Here is a 27,356-nt window from a genome sequence, read left to right on the forward strand (position 1 = left end):
GACCCCAAGACCCAAATTCCTTGAGTCTTACAACACAGGGGAATAAACCATTTCCCTCCCCTTCTCCTTTCTTCCTCTCAGATCTTTCCCACCCTGGGTACACTAGGAGATCACCGTGATTCAAACTCCTTGAATCACAACACAGAGAAATCAGGGTGGTTCCCCCGCTTCTCTCTCCCTCCCTTCTCCTTCCCTGTTAAGTACAGACTCAATTCCCTTGAGCCTTAACAAGGGGGAATAATCAAACAAGTCTTAAAAAGCAAAACTTTTAATAAAAAGAAAGAAAAAAAGTATAGAAGCTATTTCTGTAATTTAGATGGTAAAAGTTACAGGGTCTTTCAGCTTATAGACACTAGAAAGAAGCCTCCCCCCAGCAAAAATACAATTTAAAATACTTCCAGCAAACTACACATTTGCAAATACAGAAAACAATCAGAAAACTATAACCGCCTTTCTGACTAAATACTCACTATTCTGAATATATAAAAGACAGTAGCAGGGAGATGGGCAAGAAACCTGGTTGCACGTCTAGTCCCTTCCAGGACCCAGAGAGAACAAAGCCAAACCCAAAAAACACAAACAAAGGCTTCCCTCCACTGAGATTTGAAAGTATCTTGTCTCCTGATTGGTCCCCTGGTCAGGTGTTTGGTTCCCTGGTTGTTAACCGTTTACAGGTAAAAGAGACATTAACCCTTAACTATCTGTTTATGACAGGGTGAAACTCACCTGTGTGCAGAAGGCCAGCACAAGGTCTAGACTGCACTTCAGTTCCACGTAAGTTCTATTTTTCTGTCTCCTTCCCAACAGATGTGTCTCCACCATCTCTTGCTCTTCTAATGTAAAATGAACCCTCTCCATCCATTTCCACTCCTTTTTAAAAGGCATTCCTTCTGGAGATATTCAGAAAGGGGGAACGGCAGCCTGAAGCAAAGTTCTTTAAATATGGACATTGTTCATTAGGATATGCTAATTATATGGGTATGTGAATATTATAATTATTTTTCAGTCCGCTCAAAGATACATAACAGTGTGAAGGGTGCGGGGGATGGGGACATTCTGCCATAGAAAATAACAGAATCCTAAAAGTCAACCTTTCTGTTTTACAGGGCTCAGCTGAAATCCTGTCAGGCCTGCCTCCAAAAATGACTGGAAAAGAGCTTCTCCACAGCACAATGTGACTGAAAGCTTCACTTCTCCCCAGTGCTTTAATGTAATTCAAAACCATTTTCCAGCAGCACTAACAAGCAATGGCATTCAGCCTTTGGAGGGCACAGAGCATATCTACTTGCAAATACTGGTAGAAAAGTTGTCATTCCCCTGACTTACTATTTTAACTTTTACATGGTAAAATCCCCGATTCCCAATTAGTTTTGCTCATAAGGTCAGCATAGCAGTAGCTGGGTGCTACGCAGGAAGAGATAAACCGAGAGGGGAAAAATGAAAAAAAAAAATTGAAAACCAAATGTCTTAAAAATAGCTTCATTTATCCTGGCACCACAAATACTATGATGCCTTAATCATAAGCATATCCTTATTGCTGGGTGTCATTACAGGGCAGACGGTTGTTCGGATGCTTTACTTGTGCATTTCCATACCTTAACTTGTTTGGCTTCCTCTTAAAGGTAACCTTAACTCTAAATTTCCTGAACGTGGTTTTGGGATAACAACAACAGCCTTGTAATGGTTTTTATCCTTACGTTATTGATCTAGCCTTAATTCCACCATAACATCCTTTTCCTGCTTGGAATTTTAGAGTGGGCTATTAACTGTAGTATCTAGGTGCAAATGAAAGAAAGTTGTAGTGATTGGTGTCATGACAAGAAAGAAGAGGTTAGGGCTTTGGTTAGGGAATAAAGGTATTAGCAAGGGCTTAAGGTGGCCTCCAGAAATGCCAGGTGATCAGAAGCTATAGGGATAGACACTACTGTAAGAAGCTAGACAGTCCCTGCAATATAAGTGGATTAGCTCACAACAAAATTTTAGGGTTTAAATAATTTGCTGAAATGTAAATGCCAACCCAAAAGCAACCAATCCTTCTGAGAGCTGACTCAGAGCTCTCCCTCTATTATTCAGGCCAGGTCTGCAATGCTATGCAGCTCAACTCACTGTAACCCTTGGAAATAACTATATGCATCTTTGTTCTGTGCAAGCAGCTCTTGCTGCCTTATATTCCAGCTCTTTCATGTAAAACGCTTGGAGAGGCAGAGACTCTCAGTCAGAGGCTTCCAGACTCCACAGCCTCAAGTGCTACTGCCAGACTCAAGCTCCACCTCCCCACACATTCAGTGTGACCGCAGAGCAATTCCTTGGATTCCCAACCCGTCCAGCTCCCTGGGGAAATGTCCATGACTCTGCCCAGTCTGATTGTCATATGTAACAATTCGCTCCCTGGGAATATCACCTCTCTGATCTCCCAGCAGGAGCGGATGCAGGATTCTGATGACAGCTGGGGAGAATGCAAAAACAGGGATGAAGCTAGCATGTTGAGGTGAAGAAATCTAGCCTTCCACAATTAGGAGGAAGGGAAGGAAGACCCAACCATCTCAAAACCAAATTAGAGACCTTGGTGTTCTCTCTTCTCTTTGCTAGAATAGTAGTACAGAGTCCTGCACCATAAGTGAACAAGGACAGAGGACACCAGGATCAGTGGTGTACGGCTGCCCAGTTCCGGGAGGGGATTTTGGGATTGTAGATCTCCTACTTAGTGGAGGCGTGATGCAAAAAGAATGGCTAGATCAATTCATGGAGGATAGGTCCATTAATGGCTATTCTCTGGGATGGTGTCTCTAGCCTGTTTGCCAGAAGCTGGGAATAGGCAACAAGAGATGGATCACTTGATGATTACCTTTTCTGTTCATGCTCTCTGGGGCATCTGGCATTGGCCACTGTTAGAAGACAGGATACTGGGCTAGATGGACCTTTGGTCTGACCCAGTATGGCCATTCTTATGTTCTTATGTAATGGTTACAACTCATCTCCTCTCAGAGCCATAGATTCCAAGGTCAGAAGGGACCACTGTGACCATCTAGTCTGACCTACTGTGTAACACAGGCCATAGAACTTCCCCAAAATAATTCCTAGAGCAGATCTTTTAGAAAAACATCCAGTAATCCATCGTTCCTTGATTCGTGATGAATTGAATATACAAACTGGGCCTGCCGTATCATCAGCCAGGAATCATTAATGCAAGCTAGATCAGCCATCTCATGCCTGATAAGATGCTGGGTATTAGAGAGGTCTTATCTACACTTTGAATTCCAAGAGCAGAAGGTCAGAGCATCACTAGAAAGTCTCTGCTTGCTTCCATCCCCAAATATCCTGCCTGAACACAGTGCAGAGACTTCATTTCAAACGTCCTCCGTTTGCAACTACATTAATTAATTTTATAACTTCTGGTGCTGTAAACTCACCTTGTGTCTGTGTTCTTTCTGCCTTTTATATCAGCACCACCAGTAATAAGATTCTGCAACCAGAGCTTAGCTGATTGTTGATGGTACAGGAGGAGGAATAGAATCCAGTTCATTCTCCCATCATTGTACTGGCTTTGCAGTGCTAACAATAGATCCATTTTACTTCGGCCATAAGCTAAGTAGAATACATACAGGGTGCAGGTATGCTGCACAAGATGATATTTGTACATACAGAAGACCAGCGTAAACCAACATAGCAACTTTTTACAACAATTTACACCAGATGAGGATCTGACGACCCTCTCCCTTTTTTCTACTATAACTTCATCTGAAAATTGTCATGGAACTTCTTACATATTTAAAGTCCTTTTTAAAATATCCACAATTCTGTTGCTTTTAAAAAGCAATCAAAACAAAAAAAGTAACAGACCAAAACCAACACGTTTAGCTTTGTATTTAAAAAAGCTGTTTATGTGCCTGTTGGCACCAACAGAGTAGATACAGGAAGAGAGACTGAGGCAGAGCTCAGCAAATGTAGTCATGTTAACTTCTGCTCTTTGACAAATAGGATGGACAAAACCCATGGGAAAAGACATTTTATATTTCAAACAGCTAAGAGGCATTACGAGCAGCGGAGGTTTTGAAATGAAAACCATAAAACAAAAGTGGTTCACTACTTCCCATGCACAAATGATGAGCTAGTGAAAGAATTATTGTTCAAGTCAAATCAGGTGGAAGATGGTTTCTCATGAATGCAGCATTATAAGAAAATCCCAAGCTCTCCATTTTTGTTATAGCCGTTAGCACCAGTAATTTCTGTTCTCAAGGAGCAATAATGATTCAGTTCTCAAGAACCAACAATTTGTACTCTTAATTATGGAATGGTCAGATAACTTTGATTACAGCTTTTGGGGTTTTTAATGGAGCTGTCTTTTCAAGCAGCGAGAAGACCCAGCAAATATAAGGTTTATAGTATGAGCAATGGCACAAGTATTAATTCCTAAGATAAAGTTATCTAATATGTGTTATAGGGGAATTGTAGAGCCCTCCAGAAACTCCAGCAGACCTATAAACTGTTTTGACGTAATGTCTCACAGAAGACATTATTTGATTAACAAGAATAATTCTAGCGTTTTGTCATCACCTACCTTTAGGGCTGTTGATTTATGTGAACAGACTGGGACAAATTGGGATCTGTACAATAGCCAAAATATGTGCAGGTTTTGTCTTGCACCTGGCTGTGGTTCTGTAAGCACAGTTCAAAAGTTAGTGTATTTGTATGGCACAATTCAGCATCTATGCTCTGAAGCAGGGAACACAAGGTTAAAACAAAGTGAGTTTTCTCTCTGAATCATGCAGAACAGATCATAGTGCACACTCAAATGTAAGTGATGTTTACTGCTTTGTTATTTCCCTCTTTCCACCTAATAGTCTTGGTGTACATTATCCTTCATTCTTCATGCTTCAGTGTATTAGATTTATTTGTTTTGGTGAATTTAGCTTACAGATTGCAGTATAGTTACAGAGATGAATCTGATTCCTTATATTTAAATAGCAAGGTTTTTTTTTTTGATAGATGAATTATGTTCCTCAGTTATGTTTTAAAAATATCCCAGCAATAATTTTAATTTTAATTCCAGCCCTGCACCTGAGACCCATACTGGGATATGAAAATACAAACTCCACTAGCTTACCACTAAGTACCAAATCACGCCCCCAGGTCTATGCATGGAAATGATGCAGTTACACTGCAGAAACTGGGGAGAAGGAATAGGTTTTGGGGGCCTCCACCCATGATGCTCTGCTCCACAGTGGTCTCTGCCCCCCAGCGTACACATTTTTTTGAAGAGGGGAGGGACAGTAGGTCTGTGGCTTTGCAAATACTCTATGCAAATACAAGCTGCCTAGCTTCTACCCCTCTGAGGCTGCAGTGACATCTTAGAAGAGGCTCTGCTACTGCTCAGAAGCCAGGGGAGTGAGAATTTTTTCCTCCCCAGTCCTGCCCCCCAGAGTAGCTCATTGTAGAGCCCGATGGCTAGGTATTGGCCCTGGAGCAGTAGCAGCTGTGCTGAACTTGAAAGCACTCTTCCATGAATTCCACACTGCTGTCACTGTAATACCAGGACACACTGTTAATAGTTACAACAGATGAAAAACCTTAGTGTTAATTGCTGGAAAAAAGCCATAATTTATTAAACCCATCAGTAAATCCTATAGCATATCCAAAATGCTTAATGCATTTTTAAATTTGGATATCCTTAGGGGTAATATATACAAGGGACATAGCTAGTTAATTATGTATATTGTATTACAAGTAGTTTCAGGTACTGCACTTGTCCCTGAGTCCTCCGGCCAATATTTTTGTGGTTTTACAATCATATTTTCCAATTTTCTAAATATTTTTCTCTCCTTTTACTGTGTGGAAGACCCACATAAACAGCAGGGAAAACTGGGACCTTGATCCTGCAATCATCTAAGCACATAAATAACCTTATTCCTATTGGGACTTCTCACATGAGTAAACAGGTACACTTCAGTGTTTGCAGGATCAGAGCTTTACTGACTGACAACCACAGTGGAAACCGACTACTCACAAAGTGCCATCAAGTACACCAAAGAAAGAAAGAAACAAAATAGATATTTTTCTTTCAAATTTCCTTCAGTTACAATGATCTCAGATGCTGCTTCTAACAAGAGCTCATTGAAAAATGAAAAAAAAATAATCAGAATATTTTAGTTCCAAAGTTTTGAACAGGAACAACTTTTGTTTATTTAAAGTTTTTCATAATTTTTTTTAAATCACAATTTCTGGGTTGCAAGCATTTTTATTTTTGAAAATTTTTGTTTTTCTTTCCATCCATCCCCCATGTCGGCATTTTCCTTCTTTATTTCTATTCCCTCTTTTTCCTTTTTCCATTTTGCCACTGAAAAAGGGTGGGGAAAAAAGGAGCGGGGAGGGGAATAAGAAACCCTCAAAAAAAAAAAAACAGACCAAAACAAAAAACCCAAGACCCAAACACCCTAAACTGAAAAAGAATCCCCAGTGACCAAATGTATCACGGTTTTCACACCCTATACACTATTGTAATAATCTTTGTACAAAATATGCCTTGCAAGGTATCATTTGAAAACTAATAACTCACTGGTCAATAATTTCATGGTGAAATGTGTGTAAGCAACATAATGAACATAAGCTGAAATTATGACTGAAATGTGTTTACCAGACAGGTCTGGGGAGGGGGTGAATTTCTTTCTCAAAAACAAAGAACAAGCTGCTGCCTCTAGCCAGCTGTCATCAAAGCTGATTGGCAGTCAAGTGGGCATTCTTCGGCAGCAAAGGGGGGCAGGAACAGATCGATCTGCAGTTAATCAATCAACAACATGGAACCTCTTTCACCATGAGACTCCATTTCTCTGTCCTCACAGCTGAAAAGAACTTTATCAAGGGGTAACCCTCAGGAAAATGCATTTCAAAGGGTGTCTAGACTATAAAAGCATGGGGCAAAATACCTCAGATATTCTCTCTTTCTCCCCCTATCTCTCTCACTCTCTCTCACCTAAGACAACAAAGGAATCAGACTTTGGGAGGAGTTCTGATGTGAGAATTTTGTCAGCCCTATTGCTAGGAACATGTGGTAAGGATTTTACCTTGAACAGAGTCTAATTTGTTAAGTTTTAGTTACTAGAAAGCGTTTTCTCTCTATTTTTATTGTAATCATTTCTGACTTTAATAGCTTGCACTTGTGCTCACGCAAAATCTCTCTCTTTGTAGTTAAATAAACTTGTTTTAGTCTTTAATCAAAACTGATCCAGTGTTTGGGAACTCCAGTTAAAAAGCAAACGGTTGAATACTGATTGACCCCTTACGAGGGCAATGAACCTCTAACATCTGGACAGTGCAGGACACACATTCTGGGGAAAATTCAGGACTGAGAGTGTATTGGGGTCACCCTGCAAGTGTTAACCCAGGCTGGTGGAAGCCAGAGTGTGACGCGAGTTTTGCTGGCAGGCTGCAGCTACACAAGGACATGTTGTTTGGATGTTTGTGAGGGGCCCAGGTTGGGAGCTACAGCAGCAAAGCATTCTGTAGGGCCCCCAGTTGCAGGGCAGTTGGTGACATAACCTCTTACTAGTCTGGGTTACACCTCAGAATGTGACACCCCCTCCCAAATACATATTAGGGTCAAAATATCACACAGGAGCTTGATTTTAAGATGGATGACAACACTTAAATAATCCTCAGCTCAAAACTTGCTCACTGCAAGACTCCACTTATAAATAAAAGGTATATGGAACAGAGCTGGAAGTTTTCTGAGGCTGCTGTTGTCTACTCTTGTACAGCTTCTCTTTTTCAAACAACTGCTGTTAGTTAATATTGTAGTAGCTAATTAATAGTAGGGGTTTTTCCTCTTTTGTTTTTTGAGAGGGTTTTTTTTTGCCAGCACTGAGACCTCTCATATAAACAACACTCAATGTCATTGTTACATGAACTGGCTCATGATGAGTAGCCTGTTTTATTTTTGAAAAATGAGTTGACAGCATATTTGACATTATGTTTCATCGTCCACATTCAGAAACCAGTCCGTTGCATTGTTTTTTCCCCTCTTGGAATCTTCTTGATTCTGGCACAATTCTTTCCATTACACTGAAGCACTTAAAGGCAGATTAGCTTTTGGCAATGGGAAAATATTTTCCTTTGTAAATGACTGTAGTATTTTGCAACCCGTTCATGGGTGGCCAATTGCAGCATATTTCTACACCCTTAACTGGTGAAAATAAGATACAGAAACCAACTCAGAGAGACAAGCCCCTAGTAACCATACAAAGCATGACAAGCTAGTCACAGGATTCACAGTTTGTTTTAAAATGTCACTTGATTTCATTGCCTTGGTAAATATAAGAAATGTAGAGCTGTTAGGAAGGGTGCATTCTCATACAAACAGAAATGTCTCCAAGACAAATATTGAGCATACCTGACCCAAACTTCCTTGTATAATCAGTGACGTGGCTGCTCCATGTGACAGAGGAAATTGTTCACAGCTGGCATTCTGGATACTCTTTACCAATGCTTCATTTCTACGTGTAACATTGGGCCCCACTGTTTGAAACTCCTACGCCAAGCCTGTTGGACTAGTACATGGGCAAGCATTTCAACCAATCATCTTTAGGTGGTTCCATGCTTTTTAGAGTTACCATCACAGAACTATATAGTGTGTGAACATCTGGGGGGCCTCCAAAATGAGGAAATGGGCTAATCATCCACACGCTGTTGACTGACACTCCCCCTTCATTCCCCACTCTCAATGCTCCTCCTCAGGCATTATTTAGCAGAGGAAAAAATATCATCTGTATTGAAGTTGGATACAATAAACAACTGAGTCTACTTCCTTTCCCTGCTGGTACTGAACACGACATCTCTGCACCTCTTGCCTTTAAATCATTGTCCAACTCACCAGCAGCAGCTAATCTGTGCCTCAAATGGTTGGATGGATAAACTGTAACTGTCAGATTAAATTGCCAGAGTTAGTTGCTTGCCTTCCCTTTTATTACAGGACAAGCACAATTCAGACCAGAATAAAAAGAATGGCTCATCAGAGAGGGTGCTTCATAGTTTCATTCTTGGCATGGGAATGTGCTGTTCTAGCATGTATTTCTGGCAGATGCTTCATTAACATTTTCCTCCAGAGAAAATAGAGAAAGGTCTCATAGTGTTAGTCTTCGCGGAAGAGACAGTAGGAAAGAACTTCTGGCATCTGTTTCCTGGCTTAGACCAGACATCTTTTCCCATTCTTTGGTAATAAGCTCTTCATCTTTCTCTCCCTCCAATACTTAAAAGTTGCTAAATTAGAGTGAAAGTTTTTTTAAAATGCACTGTAAGAGTAATTTCTATGGGTTTAGCCATCATGGGGCTGATCCTGCTGACTTGACACAGATAAAATTTCTATTGACTTCAACAGGAGGTAAGGACCACAGGATCTGGTCATACATGAAAACAGGTAAAAATAACCACTTTCTTTGACAAGTAAGTTTCTATTATTACCTTTTTATAAATCTGCAGAAACTGAACTGTTACAATCTTTATCGATAACAGCCTCAATCACCATAGACCAAAGCAGCCTTAACTTATTCTCTAAACTTGCATATCCATCTTTTCACATGCTTCGAAACATTGATTTTTGGACATCTACACCATGAATGTGTTTTACCTGCATAAATCCAAGCACAAAGGATGCTTTCATAGTAGAAGCCTACACATCTTGCATTGCCTTGATACTGAGACATACATTAGTCACTACTACAATATTAGCAACTACACCTATACCCCAATATAACACGACCCGATATAACATGAACTCGGACATAACACAGTAAAGCAGCACTCCAGGGGGGTGGGGCTGCGCGCTCCGGCGGATCAAAGCAAGTTTGATATAATGCAGTTTTACCTATAACACGGTAAGATTTTTTGGCTCCCGAGGACAGCGTTATATGGGGGTAGAGGTGTACTACATCCCCATGCATTTGCAGCATAACAAAGAGCATTGCCCCATAGAGAAAGAAAACAAAAAAAATTGCCTCTTTTCCTTTCCCTACCTCACCCCTGAAAAAGGTTTAGGTGACAATAGGGACTATCATGATCCCTTCTCACACTTTGCCAAACTCTTAATCTGGATTGTATAAATATAGAGATCTGCATGAAAGCTCTCAAGGGGTGATATTTTGTACCACTTTTTATCACCAATCCCCTAAAAAAATAAATAGAATTATGATTTGTTTGCTTCAGGTGGCAAAGAGTAGAAAGAGATATACACAATACAACTCTCCAATTCTGCAAACACTTATGCACATGCTTAACTTTACTCTGTGAATAGTTCAATTGAATTCAATGCCTAAATGATGCTCAGTGCCCATTGTTACACCCAGAGAAGTCAACAGGAGTCTTTCTATTAACTTCTGTGGGCCTTGGAGCTCGCCAAAGGTAAATGAAAGACAGCTGGCAGCAGCCAGTGGATTTGCACTGACTTTGTAAAATTTAACATATAAATAATTTACATACAAGAAATATTTATTTCTCTTTTACCTGAATATAACTGGGAACTGAAAACTATTCCATACACGGAATGAAAGGGGGCCTGATTGCGTTAAGTGCTTTTGTATCCTTTGTCACAATAATACTATTCAGTCAATCACAACAGAGATCCTTCATCTCCTATATGCAAGAGAAAACTACAGATGATTCCTGCACATTCTCCACCAGTAGAAAAATGCACATCACAGAGCAGTAGTAGGCCATGGCAACAGAATGGTGCAACACTAAAGCATAGAACAAATGATTAGTTGTCATTGTAACTCGGGTAGGCATCACCGCATGGAGGTGCTATGATCCAGGTGACTGGGCAGGGAAGCAGGAGACCAGAGCTCTATTTCCAATGCTTACACTGACTTTTTGTGACACTGGGTAAGTCACTTAGAACAAAATGGTCCATGTTGGAGGCCTGAAGTTCAGCCTTTGCGGTCCCTCTGCACAGGGGAGAGTATCATCCCTGGCGGCTAAGGACTGTGTAATGGTAACATCAACAGTGGCATTTAGCACCATTAAAGGATGCAGAGAGAAGACAAATAAGGGCAAAGCTGCGTCCCTGCCCTCCCTCAACATTGGGCAGTGGGGCTGAATCATGCTGCATCCTTTCATGGTATGTACCGGGGCACGCTTCCCATATCTTGCTGGTGCTCTAGAGGCAATTTATCTGCCTCACACATAATGCCCCAAGGACATCATCTGGAGTGGTGCGGTTCCGCACACACCCTATGGCTGGGCTGTGGCCTTACACCCACAATCTGCCTTTATTCTATGTAAACTGTGGCCTGGTCTACACTACGCATTTAAACCGAATTTAGCAGCGTTAAACCGATTTAACCCTGCACCCGTCCACACAATCTTTATATCGATATAAAGGGCTCTTTAAACCGATTTCTGTACTCCTCCCTGACGAGGGGAGTAGCGCTGAAATCGGTATTGCCATGTCGGATTAGGGTTAGCGTGGTTGCAATTCGACGGTATTGGCCTCCGGGCGGTATCCCACAGTGCACCATTGTGACTGCTCTGGAAAGCAATCTGAACTCAGATGCAGTGGCCAGGTTGACAGGAAAAGCCCCGCGAACTTTTGATTTTCATTTCCTGTTTGCCCAGCGTGGAGCTCTGATCAACATGGGTGGCGATAGAGTCCCAAATCCAAAATGAGCTCCAGCATGGACCCTATGGGAGATACTGGATCTGATCGCTTTAATGGGGAGACAAATCTGTTCTATCACAGCTCCGTTACAGAAGACGAACTGACAAAGCATTTGAAAAAATCTCCAGGCTATGATAGATAGAGGCCACAGCAGGGACTCGGCACAGTGCTGTGTGACAAGCGTAACAGAAAGCCAAAGAATCAAACGGACGCTCATGGAGAGAGGGAGGGGGGACTGAGGACTCCAGCTATCCCACAGTCCCCGCAGTCTCCAAAAAGCATTTGCATTCTTGGCTGAGCTCCCAATGCCTGAAGGGTCAAAAACATTGCCGGGGTGGTTCAGGGTATTTCTCGTCAATTTACCCCCCCTCCTCCCCGTGAAAGAAAAGGGAAAAAAATCGTTTCTCGCCTTTTTTCAATGTCACCGTATGTCTACTGCATGCTGCTGGTAGACGCTGTGCTGTGGCGTTGAACAGCAGCATCCCCTCCCCTTTCTTTCCTGATGGCAGACGGTACAAAATGGTGGAAAACCACCCTCATCATCCCGTGAGTGCTCCTGGCTGGCCTCAGTGAGGTTGGCCAGGGGTGCCTGGGTAAAAATGGGAATGACTCCTGGTCATTCCCGGCAGATGGTATAAAAGGCTTGGTAACCGTCCTCATCATAGCAGCTGGAGGCTGAGCTCCATCACCCCGCCCCCTCTCATGTCTAATGAAAAGATTCTGTACTCCCTGGACTATCATAGCAGCGGGAGGCTGCGCTCCTCTCCCCTGCACCCTCTAATGTCCTGCCTGGACTATCATAGCAGCTGGAGACTGCCTTCCCTTCATTTTATCTCACTAAAAAGTCTGTGTTTCCTATTTCTGCATTCTTTATTACTTCATCACACAAATAGGGGGGACACTGCCACAGTAGCCCAGGAGGGTTGGGGGAGGAGGGAAGCAATGGGTGGGGTTGTTGCAGGGGCACCCCCTAGAATGGCATGCAGCTCATCATTTCTGCGGGATATCTGGGGCTCTGACCCGGAGCAGCTGTGTTCTCTGGTTCTCTAGTACACTTGCCCCATATTCTAGGCAGGACTGACTCTATTTTTAGACAAAACATAAAGAAGGGAAAGACCCCGGGGAGTCATTCCCATTTTTGTCTATGCGCCCCCGGCCGACCTCAGCGAGGCCAGCCAGGAGCACCCATGACAGCAGCAGACAAAAGGATTGATAACCATCTTTGCCAATTTCCAAATGCAAACGGTGCAAAATGACTGATAACCATCATCTCATCGCCAATTTACAATGGCAGACGGTGCAATAGGGATGGTAACCATCTCTGCTACCTTGCAAAGGCAAATGAATGCTGTTGTGTAGCACTGTAGTACCGGCTCTGTCAGCAGCATCCAGTACACATATGGTGACAGTGATAAAAGGCAGAACAGGCTCCATGGTTGCCATGCTATGGCGTCTGCCAGGGCAATCCAGAGGAAAAGGGCGCGAAATGATTGTCTGCCGTTGCTTTCACGGAGGAAGGATTAAGTGACGACATTTACCCAGAATCACCCACGACAACTGTTGAGCAACAGTCAACATGGTTTCTGTAAAGGGAAATCGTGTCTTACTAATCTATTAGAGTTCTTTGAAGGGGTCAACAAACATGTGGACAAGGGGGATCCAGTGGACATAGTGTACTTAGATTTCCAGAAAGCCTTTGACAAGGTCCCTCACCAAAGGCTCTTATGTAAATTAAGCTGTCATGGGATAAAAGGGAAGGTCCTTTCATGGATTGAGAACTGGTTAAAAGACAGGGAACAAAGGGTAGGAATTAATGGTAAATTCTCAGAATGGAGAGGGGTAACTAGTGGTGTTCCCCAAGGGTCAGTCCTAGGAACAATCCTATTCAATTTATTCATAAATGATCTGAGAAAGGGGTAAACAGTGAGGTGGCAAAGTTTGCAGATAATACTAAACTGCTCAAGACAGTTAAGACCAAGGCAGATTGTGAAGAACTTCAAAAAGATCTCACAAAACTAAGTGACTGGGCAACAAAATGGCAAATGAAATTTAATGTGGATAAATGTAAAGTAATGCATATTGGGAAAAATAACCCCAACTATACATACAATATGATAGGGGCTAATTTAGCTACAACAAATCAGGAAAAAGATCTTGGAGTCATCATGGATAGTTCTCTGAAGATGTCCACGCAGTGTGCAGAGGAGGTCAAAAAAGCAAACAGGGTGTTAGGAATCATTAAGAAGGGGATAGAGAATAAGATTGAGAATATATTATTGCCCTTATATAAATCCATGGTACGCCCACATCTCAAATACTGTGTACAGATGTGGTCTCCTCACCTCAAAAAAGATATTCTAGCACTAGAAAAGGTTCAGAAAAGGGCAACTAAAATGATAAGGGGTTTGGAGAGGGTCCCATACGAGGAAAGATTAAAGAGGCTAGGATTCTTCAGCTTGGAAAAGAGGAGACTAAGGGGGGATATGACAGAGGTATATAAAATCATGAGTGATGCTGAGAAAGTGGATAAGGAAAAGTTATTTACTTCTTCCCATAATACAAGAACTAGGGGTCACCAAATGAAATTAGTAGGCAGCAGGTTTAAAACAAATAAAAGGAAGTTCTCCTTCACACAGTGCACAGTCAACTTGTGGAACTCCTTACCTGAGGAGGTTGTGAAGGCTAGGCCTATAACAATGTTTAAAAGGGAACTGGATAAATTCATGGTGACTAAGTCCATATTAGCCAGGATGGGTAAGGATTGGTGTCCCTAGCCTCTGTTTGTCAGAGGATGGAGATGGATGGAAGGAGAGAGATCACTTGATCATTGCCTGTTAGGTTCACTTCCTCTGAGGCACCTGGCATTGGCCACTGTTGGTAGACAGATACTGGGCTAGATGGACCTTTGGTCTGACCCGGTACGGTCGTTCTTATATTCTTATGTCACTGTTTTTGCACCATCATGCATTGGGATCTCAACCCAGAATTCCAATGGGCGGGGGAGACTGTGGGAACTATGGGATAGCTACAGGATAACTACCCACAGTGCAATGCTCCGGAAATCGACACTAGCCTCAGTACATGGACGCACACCACCAAATTAATGTGCTTAGTGTGGCCGCGTGCACTTGACTTTATACAATCTGTTTTAAAAAACTGGTTTCTGTACAATTGGAATAATCTCGTAGTGTAGACATACCCTGTGAAACTTTGCTTTTAATAACATGTCATTTCAGGCTTTAAGAATGAGCACTGATTCCTTGAATCTATGGCAGGGGTGGACAAACTACGGTCAGTGGGCTGGATCCGGCCCATCAGCCATTTTAATTCGGCCCTCAGACTCCTGCTAGGGAGCAGGGTCTGGGGCTTACACCATTCCAGCACTCTAGCCAGGGAGCAGGGTTGGAGGCCGTTCCATGTGGCTTCCAGAAGCAGCGGCATGGCCCCCCTCTGGCGCTCTGACTCCTATGCATAAGGGCAGCCAGAGGACTCCGCTCTGTATGCTGCCCCCACCCCAAGTGCCACCCTGAAGATACCATTGGCTGGGAACTGTGGCCAATGGGAGTTGCAGGGGCAGTGCCTGCGGATGGGGCAGTGTGGAGAGCCGCCTGGCCGCACCTCTGCATAGGAGCTGGAGAAGGGACAAGTTGCTGCTTCCAGGAGCCACTTGAGGTAAGCTCCACCCGGAGCCTGCACCCAAGCCTTCCCCCATGCCCCAACCCCCGCCCCAGCCCTGATCCCCCTCTCGTCCTCCAAACCTCTTGATACCAGCCCAGAGCATCCTTCTGCACCCCAAAACTCTCATCCCCAGCCCCACCCCACGGCTCGCACCCTCAGCTGGAGTCCTCACTCCTCCCACCCCCTGCCCGATCCCCCTCCCATCCTCCAAACCCCTCAATCCAACCCAGAGCACCCTCCTACACCCCAAACTCCTCATCCCCAGCCAGATCCCTCACCCGCCCCGAACCCTACCCTCCCACCCCAGCTCGGAGCCCTCTCCTGCATCCTGAATTCCTCATTTGTGGCCCCACCCCGGAGCCTGCACCCCAGCCAGAACCCTCATCCCCTGCCACACCGCAACTCCAATTTTGTGAGCATTCATGGGCTGCCATACAATTTCTGTTCTCAGAAGTGGCCCTCGGGCCAAAACGTTTGCCCACCCCTCATCTATGGTTTACCATAAATTCATTCAAGAGAGCACATAAAACTTTTCATATGTACATACCACCTGCTGTACGCTGCCTCTTGAATAGTTCCTCTTTTGTTTACCGTACTCTACTTCTGTCCTGGAAAAGGCAGGAAAACACAAATTTATAAAAGGCAAGCTAGGTCAAGTGCACTCTTTAATATTCTGCAGGGCAACATATAACTAGGCAATGCAGCAACACAACACTATAAAATAAGACTGGATTCACCCACTGGAAAGTCCATGCTGGAAAATGAATCCAATGAGAGAGAGAGAGTGTTTCATGTTGCTAAGAGGAAAAATTATTGGGATCTTTGGATGATTAGCAACAATAAATATGGAACAAGACCACATGAAATAGGCAGGCTGAAAGTATACAGTAAACAGTATCCAAATAGCACATAGAGCAAAAATGAGTCAGTGTCACCCCAGACACTGCAAAGCAAGCAGGAAATCTTACACAGCTATTTATAGTATGGGATGCAGCCTAGTAGGAAAGAATAAAGACAATGCTCATATTTATGCATTATTTAACTGCTTCTCTGTTTATGCCCAGCTAAACAGAGATCCACACCGAAAACATACTAAGGGAACACTGTCTAAACCAGTCTTTAGGATGGATGAGGATTGTCACAGTGTCTATCTGGGTCTCAAAGCAAACTCACCACTACCTGATTAAAGAAAAACTACTTCACAAAAAAAGTGTGTTCTTTGGCATCTGCTGTTAAGTGTATCCAATAAAATTGAAACACTGTGAAAAGTTAACCTAGCCAGCCATTTACAAAGGCAAGAGTTTGGCCATACAATTTGCCCAGCTACAAGAAACTAGAGTTTAAAAATGAGCTATTCCTCCATTCATAATGTATAGTACTGTAGAACCTCAGCCTGTTAGCCAGCGTGGCCAAATGCCTAGAGGACTAACTTGTGTCAATGGCAGCAAAATTCTATTTAAAATTCATTTGCAAACAAATTGAAATGATTTAAGAAATGCAGTTCAACCTCATTTGAGGATAATTCAACCATATTAGCCCATTCAAACTTTTTTTTAAAATTATATACTGCAGACCCCGCAGCAAAACTTTAAAATAGTGAGATGGCAAGAAAACACAAGCAGAATAGATGAAGTTTGTCATTTTTGCTGAGGGTATAATGTTCACTGCAACTATTTAAAAGCTAAACACAAACAGCTAATATTAAATTGGTATAAAACCCTACTTACAATAGAGAATTTTGATGATATTTTCTAACACATACTGCTCTTGAGCTCCCTTATTCTCACATGTATTATTTTTCCTTCCATGAAATGTGTAGTATCTTCTTCTGCTATCTGTGATGGGCAGCATCCAATAATTTTTTTTTTTGTTAGCCACTGTCATCAGTTAAGTCTCTGTTCCATACAGTAGTGGGGTCAGTCCAATCACATGGTATAATCTGACCCTTAGTTTGGTGTGGTTTGATCAGATATTGTTCATACTTCTAGACATGGCGTTTGCTTTTCCTAATTTCATATGAATATCTTTATCACAGCCACCACCAAATGTCATCATGCTCCACAGGCAGCAGAACTCCTCTACCTGTTCAGTTTCTTTTCCATCAACTTTGCAGCTTATGTCCAGTTTCCTACCTTCATAATCTTGGTTTTCTCTGCATTTACTTGCAGTTCAATTTTCACTGCTTCTTGTTCTACCTCTGATGTATGGACAATCTTTCTGTTCTGTGTCATTCTTAGTAAAGCAAAGTTAAAAACAGAAGATGGACTGATAACACCCAATGAAATTAGAGCAGCCATCAAAGGCCTCTGTGATGGGGTATATAAAATCTACACTGGGACAGAAGGGGTTAAGGAGCAGTTCTGCCCCAGGTGACTACGCTCCACTGCGCCTGCAGAACCTGGTTCTCCTGGAGGAGAAGCTTGAAAGGGAGCCAAGATCACTCAAAATGGGGGGCAGACAGAATAGGAGGATAGACCTAACTTGAGAGCTCCTGAGTAAAGGCACAGCAGAAGTCCTTACTGCATGGGAGGGATCTGCAAGCGGCAGCTATCCCAGGCCCTAGAGGAGGGGCCAGGGAAGAGACCCAGGGGAGAGGTAGCTGGGAGCTTTCTCTCTTGGCCTGAGAGGCTGAGCCCTGAGCTTGGAGCCTGACTGGAGACAGGGGCCTACCAAGAGCCTGCCCAAAACCCTGGGGAGAGGGAGAGCTTGCCAGCTTCGGGCATGGGAGGGAAACCCAGGAACCTGGGCCAGTTTGAAGCTGGGGCAAACCTGCAAAGTAGGTTACCAGCTGAGCCCCAAATGGGCAGAAGAGTTGGTTGTTTTTGCTATTTTCTGTTGGACTTTAAGGAAAGGACTTTGAGGCCTTGTGGGGAAGCAAGTGGTAGGAAGCGTCCCAGAAAGGCAGCTCCAAAACACTCCAGAGTGTTTGCAATCACTACCTCGCACTGGGCCCTGGGCTAGAGCCCATTAGAGAGGGAGGGCCCAGGTTCCCTTACCAACCTCCATCTTGTGGAAGGGGCATAAAACTCTTTCTCCTACATCTCCCCAGTGAGGAAGAGACGATAGAGGCATTGTAAGTCCTGAGTCAAGAGTGTGCCATCCCCCGGAGACTGGAGGGGGGCTGATGACTTTCTTTTGTGGGACTGTTGGGCTGTATATATTTTGTTGGACTCAAAGCAAAGGGAAGGGGGCTAACTCAGCTGGACATCTCGCCAGAGGGCTGAGTTGCTACCTAGAGAGTGGTGGACTGCCATAGCATTGGAGTGATTACTGGGAAGAGACTCCGGAGACGAGGAGAGCTGGGACCCATTGACCTAATCCTTAGGCTGCAATACAATGGGGCTGCAAAAGCTCCCTGCGCTGCTGCAGGGCTGGTGATGCCACATCCATGCAGGCATGAGGTGATCAGGGGAGGCTGTGGTCCTGGGGGGGGGGCAGAGCAGAGACCTTGGCCAAGACTCTGCTCTGCCCAGCCAGGACTGCAGCCTTTCCTGCACTTTGCACCTTCAGGAATCAGGAGTCACCGGCCTCACTGTTGTGGGTCCGCTCACTCACATGACAGTGGGGCTGCAGAAACCCCCTTCCTGGCTGCAGAAGCCATTCAGCACCAAGGTGGCCTCCTCCACAGCTGGGGGCTCCTCCTCTTCCTCACAGTCTTGACCAGTGATTTCTGTTCTATTATCCAAACATCCACATTATCTGAATCCCTTCCTTATCCTCCAGCAGGAGATACATGGGAGACAAGGAAGAGAGTCAGATAATATGGAGGTCTGGATAGCAAGGTTTCAGATAAACAGGAGTATACTGTATTTACTCTTTGATAGATCATTGAAAAAGTGACTGTGTGGCAAAAATCCATCTTAATCAACTTTAAGAAAGTATTCAGTGGTGTCCACCCAGAGAACCCAGGGACTACTGCTAGAAGGGATACCAGATACTAGACAAACTGACCAGCATAAGGAGTTTACATGCTGGAAGTAGATGTGCAGTGAGATCGGGTACAAGCCTGGGTGAGAGGTTTGATACTGTGGCTGAAGTTAGACAAGAGGTGAGTCATCACCAGTCCTCTTTGCTTTAGCAGTAGACTGGGTGATGGAGTGGGCAACATAAGGCATAGTGGATGGTGTAAAATGGGTTAGCAGAGAGTTCTGTGACCGTGACTTGCTGATGACAATAAGGATGCCACAATACCCTTAACACTGCCCCAGTGTGTGTGACTATTCCAGCTAGTGTCTACTTAGAACATCAACTCTTCAGGGCAGGGACAGCCTCTTCTTATGAGCCTAGCACAATTTGGGCATCAGTGTAATAATAATTGCACAAGTTGGGATGTATAGAACAACACCACTATTCCACTTCTCAGAGTATTTTATAGACTGAAATGCTATAATACGAGTGATGTCCAGGCCAGATTCGCTCCTGTATATACATAGGGTACCATTTTTCACTGTTTCTGTGCCCATTAGGCCAGCTGTGCTGATGGGGGGGATTGAGCCCCAGAGGAGATTGGAAGACAATATAGCCACCTCCTGCACTCTTGAGAGTTCTGCTACACAAAGGTACAGCTCTCTAGGAGCCTCACCCCTAGCAGAGGCTGCCCAGGAGTGGCACTGAATCCAGTCATGTACTTGTCTTGGAGAAATATTCTCATTTGTATTGGACATAGCAGCATTCAGACTTAATGCTGCAAGGTATGGGGCCCTTCTATGGAAGCCAGTGGGAGTTTAGACTCCCCAGCATCTCGCAGGAATGGGTCCTTTAATCTTATGGAAGTCTGAAAGAGCAAAACGTGTTGTAAATAAGACTATATTGTTGAGGGTTGGGCTAAATGAGTATTTGACTGTTCTTACAGCAACTTTTTTTAACCACATCCATTTTGTGGGTGTTTTGGCCTCAGACTTTGTCATTTCTTTTGAGGGGGGCTTGTTACTTTCACTTCTACATGGAAGTGAGGTTTGCATTATATTGCATTGCATTGCATTGCCAGAACAACTATCGGAAGGTAAAACTTTATCAACCAAAAAAGCAGTTCCTGCAACTGCCATTCTAATGAAAGGTCGTGCCAGAAAATAAAACCAGGTCACAGTTATAACAGAACTCCAGGCCTGCAGACTCTGAAAGATTGATGCTGGAGTGCTTCTTTTGTGTTCATTACAAACCCTGCCTGCAGCTGCAATAGCTTTAAACTGACATACATCATGCCCTGTTAGCAGCCTGTTTTAAAAACATTAACAGAGAAAGTGCTTTGATCTAGCTCAGAGGGCATTCTCGTTTGTTGCACTGGTTAGAAGATTAGTTCCCATTATTTCTGTGCTAAACAACATGTTTAATTTCACATCTGAAGTTACAGCTTTTATCCTACCTGGTGTATTAGGAAGACTGGAAAGAGCTAAGGATCCTTATATATAACCACAGTGTTTTATTTTTTGCATCATAGCCATTTGACTTCTAAAAATACACATACACTATTTAGAGCCTGATTCTGATCTCACTTACATTACTTCCAATCAGGAGTAACTCAACAAAAATCAGTATTTCACTGGTGTGTAAAACGTGTAAGCAGGATCAGAAACAGGCCATTAAAGAATTCAGAGTGCATTACACCTCACAGATTCTGAGTAGGAAATAAAATAGTTCAGAGTTTGGAGGTGCTAAACTTCCTACTCCATTGCCAGTTGTGCTGCTTGTTATAATGCAAATTACTTTTATAGCAGTATTGGAGAGACTATAGTTTAGTATTAAATTGTGTAGCTACTTTGATTGGTGATACCACCAGAAACCCTACTACATGAATATAGAAGAATGTAATGTAGCTCTAACATTGTCACTATGTCTGAAGTATCTTCAACATGCACAGTTAATTCCTTCACTTATTAAGTTTCCCTGAACAATGCAGCTTGTCCAGCTGTAATCAATAATTCATTGAGAGAATTATGAGACAGAGACAAGACCGTTCTAAAGGATCGAATGACCCTTCCTTATGGCCAACAAAAATAATTTATTTTAGAGTTTAGTAGTGAAGGACCAGAGTTATTTATGAGAGACCTCTTCATGTGGTCAGTGTTTATGAGCAGATTTTTAACAATTGGGAATGACCTGCTTTCCACAAATATGTACTACAAAGCTCACCAAAGCTAGAGACAGATGTTGGACTGGGGGAATAGGGAGATAGTCAAATTAGTCAGTACCAATTTCATGGCACTCATACTTATTATTTACCCATGTCCCCTAGCAATATAGCAATATGCTGTCATATTATTTTACTATGTCCCACATTACTATACCTTCTAGACATTTTTTGCCACATTCTGCTATCCTTATTCATGCTGAGTATCTTACGCTTCAAACAATTCCATTGAAACCACTTGGGAAATTTATGGATTAAGTTACCACTCAGCATATGTAAGGGTGGCAAAATCTGGAGCATAGGAATTGTCATACTGGATCAGATTCATGGGCCTACCATTCCAGCAGCAGATATTCAAAAGAAAGTACAAGAACCCCTGCAGTAAGCAGATGTGGCATAGTCTGCCTCCCAGGAAACCTCCAAGAAGCCCCATCCCCCTTAAAAGTCCCTTATTCCTCAGTTCTTGTCTACACTACAAATGCTTTGCAGATATTCAGATACAGCTGTTCCACTCAAGTCCCCTAGTGTAGAGGCAGTCTATGCCAACAGAAAAAGTTTTCCTGCTGGTACAATAGCACCACCTCCATGAATGACGCTAGGGGTTTTGCTGGCATAGCTGTGGGTTTTGTCCCTCCATCCTTCACTGACATCGCTATTTTGACAAAACTTTGTAGTGTAGACATGGCCTAATAGTCAGAGATTGCATAAACCCTGAAGCATGAGGTTTTATATCCATTCCTAGCCTTTGAAAAATATTTACTATTATAACTTTGGCTATTCTTTTCTTAGTCATAAAAATGTGCAATCCCTCTTTGAATCTTGCTAAATTCTTGACCCTGCAGTGTATCATTGCTTTAAGTTCTGAGACATCACATCTGTTCCGGTACAGTTGTTTCTTATATTGCTACATGTGGAAGGTTCTTAAACAAAGAGTTTACTTTTTTCGGACACTGTCCATGAAACATTCTCCCACACCAGAAAGGTCATTGCCTTGGAGAAATCCCAAACCCTGAGGTTCCATCAAACACTGAAATCCTCCTACTTAAGGAATTGCCTCCATTAAAAAGTTATCACTGAAAAGTTTTACTGTAAAATTGTTTTTCACTTTTGCAGACTAAGCCACAAAGAATGCTTGATACAGTGATGTATTATCACATGTACGTTCTTATCCTTTAGGAGGGCTGTCTCCTTCTCCATCCTTGAAGAAATCCTGTTAATGAAGGGGACTATTACCCACCCCAATGTACCTCTTATTCTTGCTGGGATGGCTAATTTTTCAAATCACTGTTATTAGATCTTATTAGTGTTAGTGCAGGCAAGACAGTACAGGACCTGAGCCTTTGCCCAAAATCTAACCAGCCCAAAGGCAACTGAGCCAATTAAGGGCCAGAAAATGAGAGGGTTTTTTTAAAAGTTTTAAAATGTGATCCCTATTCATTTTTGCTACTTTGGCACAACCTGATTCCACATTGACCAAAAGCACCAAAATGTTGTAAGGCCTGGTCTACGCTGGGGGGGGGGGATCATTCTAAGATACGCAACTTCAGCTATGGGAATAGCATAGCTGAAGTCATTGCATCTTAGATTGAATTTAAATTACTTACTTCATGTCCTCGTGGCGCTGGATTGATGGCAGCGGCTCCTCTGTCGACTTTGCTTCCGCCTGTCACGCTGCTGGAGTTCAGCAATTGACAGAAGAGCGATCAGGGATCGATTTATCACGTCTACACTACACGCAATAAATCGATCCCCGATAGATTGAGCGCTACCCTCCAATCCGGCGGGTACTGTAGATGTACCCTAAGAGAACGCTGCTCTTGTTGGATTCCCAGGCCAAATGGAAACAGGATGTATTTGAATGACAAACTCCAAAACCTGCTTTCATGAGAATTTACGGCCAATTTTGTAGATGTAGGCACTCATCCTGCAAATACTTATGCACATGCTCAACTTTAAGAACAAACTGTGTATTGAATTCAATTTAACCACTAACTTGCTTAAAGTTAAACTATATATAAAAGTGTTTGTGGGATGGGAGATATAAAAGATTTACATATAAGGTTTAGATTAGAATCTGAACTTCACTGTGTAAAGGTATTTTTATTATTGTTAATTACCAGTATATTCTTATTATTTTGGATGCTAAACTGAATCTACAGTCCCTTTTAAGGACAGTCTATCACAGAGTAGCAAACAGTAGAAGTGCCACAAGTAAGCAGCGCACCACTAGTGTGTATACCAGAATGGGAGATGGACAGCAGCAACATACCTGGGGTCAGCACAGAAGATGGATCACAGTTTTATCATTATAAAGTAGGAACTGGAAGTGATGACTGTCTGGAAAAAAATGGGGAGATTGCTAGCTCATACGCCTACAGCTTTGTGTGGCAAACTGGTACAGTTACTCAAAAAGGTAAAAGCCTGTGCCCTGGCATCAGATTCATGTGCAGCACACTCTAGTTTTATCACTGGGCTCTTCTGAAGATCGTAAAAACAACAAACTGACCTTTATACTTCATAAAATGTAAAAGAGTTTTGCATTAGAGTCATCAAGTTGTGATACAGAACAATGTGCTCTCTATTTTATTTTTTAATGCAAAATGTAACGTTTCCACCAAATTACATGAAATCTTAGAAATCAGTCACAGCTTAAGAAAAATTAAGAAAAATTCAAGCAAAACCAAATATAGTCTAGCACTAGGGCTGTGATAAAATATAATTATTTGAAGCCAGTAACAGAGGAGCTACACTTTCACACATTTCCTGCTCTTCAGGAAAGACTTGACAATGTCCTTTTAGATCTTATATTAGGCATTTGCTAGCTCATGGTTCTGCCTATACACTGTGAACTGCTGCTCAAGACACTTGTCTCCAGTAAACGTCTTTGATATACTTCATCACTGACTTACATGGATGTTTTTGAGGTGCATAACAGAATCTTTTACTAAGGTTTTAGTGGGACTGTCAACTGGACTGTAAAATTGTTTATCTGTGCTTCATATTTGTTATTTTTATTTTGGTAGTCATGGATGAGAAACTATCATTATAGAAGAATCAAATAATCAAGAATGGGACAAAGCCAGTGTAATACTAATCAGGGTAGTTTTTTTAAATATCATGCAAGTCATACAAAAATATTATGATATTTTAGGGCTTTGGCGAACTCCCACTGAAGTCAATGCCAGTCTTTCTACTGACATTAACAGGAGTTGGATCAGGTCCTGAGGGACTAACAAGTACAATATTTGAAACGGAGGTGTGGAAAATATTTCTAAGAAAATGAAAAACTACTGACAATGGTTTTGTTTTTTAATTAACTCAAAAATGTGTCCAATTTCAGAGAAAGTTTTGCTAACATACTGAATTTGAAAATGTTGAACAACATTTTGCCTGTTTCTGAGTGAAACAATAGCTCATCTGACCTAAGAGGCAATGAGTTTGCTAAAGTTTTAGATGACAAAAATCATCAATTGGTCAAAAATGTAAATAAAGACAGAAACTGGAAAGAGTTCAAAGCTATGAAAAATGAAAAAATATTTCATGTGAATTTCCATAAACTAAAAATTGTGAATTTGGCCCTGCTCTAGTTTGGGAACAGCTTGGTTGAGATTATTTAAGGATGTTCACGGTTTGCCAGATTGTAGGTCACCACTAATGTACCCAAATAGATTTTAAACACTTTGAAAAGTAGAAATAACTACTTTGTGCTTCATAACTGACATTAAATGTACTCCAGTGGATTTTGACATTTTGCTTGAACTGAGCATAGTATAATGATGTATAAACTGGTGTCTGGTTTCAGTGTCTCCATTCTCTTGCCTCATTTTAAAGGTCCTGACCATCAGTTTGCTGTTGAGAGGCAAAAAGTGAAGGAGATGTGTGTGGGGGGGGTACATGGGAGACTTCGTTTAGGGCAAAAAGGCTCTGTTCCAAATCACTTGAACTCCAGAGGATTTCAGAAGTAAGGTGCATAGTCTCCTGGGAGAAGCAGAAGGGAAGGGGAAGGACAGCGAAAGTCCATCTAATGACAGCTGTCTTATAGATGACAGGTGGATGAGGAGACTACAGGGGAAATACTGGTTGGCTGTTTAAAACTCAAGGGTTTTTGAACAATGAATAGATTGGTCGGACTAGATACGGCAGGAGGGAGCCCACAGTCAGATGCCAAGAAGCTTCATCATAAAATAATTACACTACTACTAATACAAGGGTGTCCACCCTATGGGACAGTAGGACTAGTAGCCAGGAGCTTGGGCCCACAACTAAACTGAATATATATTTACATATTATAAAAACTTTATCTTTCTTGGCTTTCCAGATTTGATAGGAAATCATTATTTTCAAATCAAATATAAATGCTTCCAACCATAACATGTGGTTGTACATTTACCTGTCCCTTACGGAAATTGCTTGGTTGGCTTCACCAGCCCTAATACATCTGCAGTTAATCCATTTTGTCTTCACTCTGAAGTTATAGGGTAAGGACAGCTGGAGGCTAATTTTTAGGACTCTATAACCTATACTTTGGGCACCTGTGCAATAGCAGGCCCTCATTTCAAATTAGTCAACAAGACCTATGAACTCTTCACAAAAATAAGGCATCAAATGAATATAATAATGGACATAATATTATATAAACACATCTTACTCCTCTCCTGTAGATAAGGCTACTAAAAACGGATGCCTTATCTTTATTTTCTGACCTACTGTATAATTTTCAAACATTGGCCTTGCCACCCACATATTTGTTAGACACTAGCTTCACTGTTATTTAATTTATCTAAGCTGACAAGGATGGGGTGGGAGGGAGATGAATGCAAATTTGGAAAGCTCTGCTCCTGTTTTCTTCATGAGCAGAATAGCAATATCGAGTTAAAGAGTTTTAAGATGCCTTGTCAACAAAAATGGTTCACAATATACCAGATTCTTAGGATTTTGATAGAATAGGTATAATATGGACAATCTCTGGGTTGATCACATTTTTACAGTTTAGTAAAAGCAATAAGTGGTATTTGTTGTTTTTTGTCATACAGTAATATTGTCAATTCTGTTTATCAGACCACACTGTAAGGAGAGAAGTAACAAGACAATTCAGAACTGCTGCCAGAACACACAAAGGTATTTGAAAGGTTGAATGTCAATAACACAGTCATCATTGTGCTGACATATGACATTTCTGAGTCATACTTCAAACCCTGGGAGGGGTTCTAATTAGGGCTGTCAAACAATTTTTAAAAAATTGCAATTATTCGTGCAATTAAAAAAAATTGCAATTAATTGCACAATTAATCACACTGTTAAACCATAACAGAATACCATTTATTTAAATATTTTTGGGTGTTTTCTACATATTCAAATATATTGATTTCAATTACAACATAGAATACGAAGTGTATCATGCTCACTTCCTATTTATTTTTAATTAAAATATTTGCACTGTAAAAAACAAAAGAAATAGTATATTTCAATTCACCTAATACAAATACTGTGGTGCAATCTCTTTATCATAAAAGTTGAACTTACAAAATTCGAATTATGTACAAAAAAATAACTGCATTCAAAAATAAAACAATGTAAAATTGTAGCGCCGACAAGTCCACTCAGTACTATTTCAGCCAATCACTCAGACAAACAAGATTCATTATATCTGCAGAAGATAATGGTGCCCACTTCTTGTTTACAATGTCACCTGAAAGTGAGAACAGGCATTCGCATGGCACTGTTGTAACCGGCGTTGCAAGGTATTTACATGCCAGATGCATTAAAGATTCATATGCCCATTTGTGCTTCAACCATCCTTCCAGAGGACATGCATCCAAAGCAGAGTGGACCGATACACGTTCATTTTTATCATCCGAGTCAGATGCCACCAGCAGAAGGTTGATTTTTTTTTTTTGGTGGTTCAGGTTC

General features: G+C 42.0%; 1 protein-coding gene across 1 annotated transcript in view; it reads right to left on the minus strand.

The window, feature by feature from the left end:
- NCALD (neurocalcin delta) overlaps nucleotides 1–27,356 on the minus strand; it is a 147,626-nt gene that overhangs the window by 100,559 nt on the left and 19,711 nt on the right. Inside the window, exon 2 of the mRNA XM_050941398.1 lies at nucleotides 15,867–15,927. The gene's annotated coding sequence lies outside the window, so the exon portion shown is untranslated. The remainder of the gene's footprint in view (nucleotides 1–15,866; nucleotides 15,928–27,356) is intronic.

The sequence above is a fragment of the Gopherus flavomarginatus genome, chromosome 2 (assembly GCF_025201925.1).
Source record: "Gopherus flavomarginatus isolate rGopFla2 chromosome 2, rGopFla2.mat.asm, whole genome shotgun sequence".
NCBI lineage: Eukaryota > Metazoa > Chordata > Testudines > Testudinidae > Gopherus > Gopherus flavomarginatus.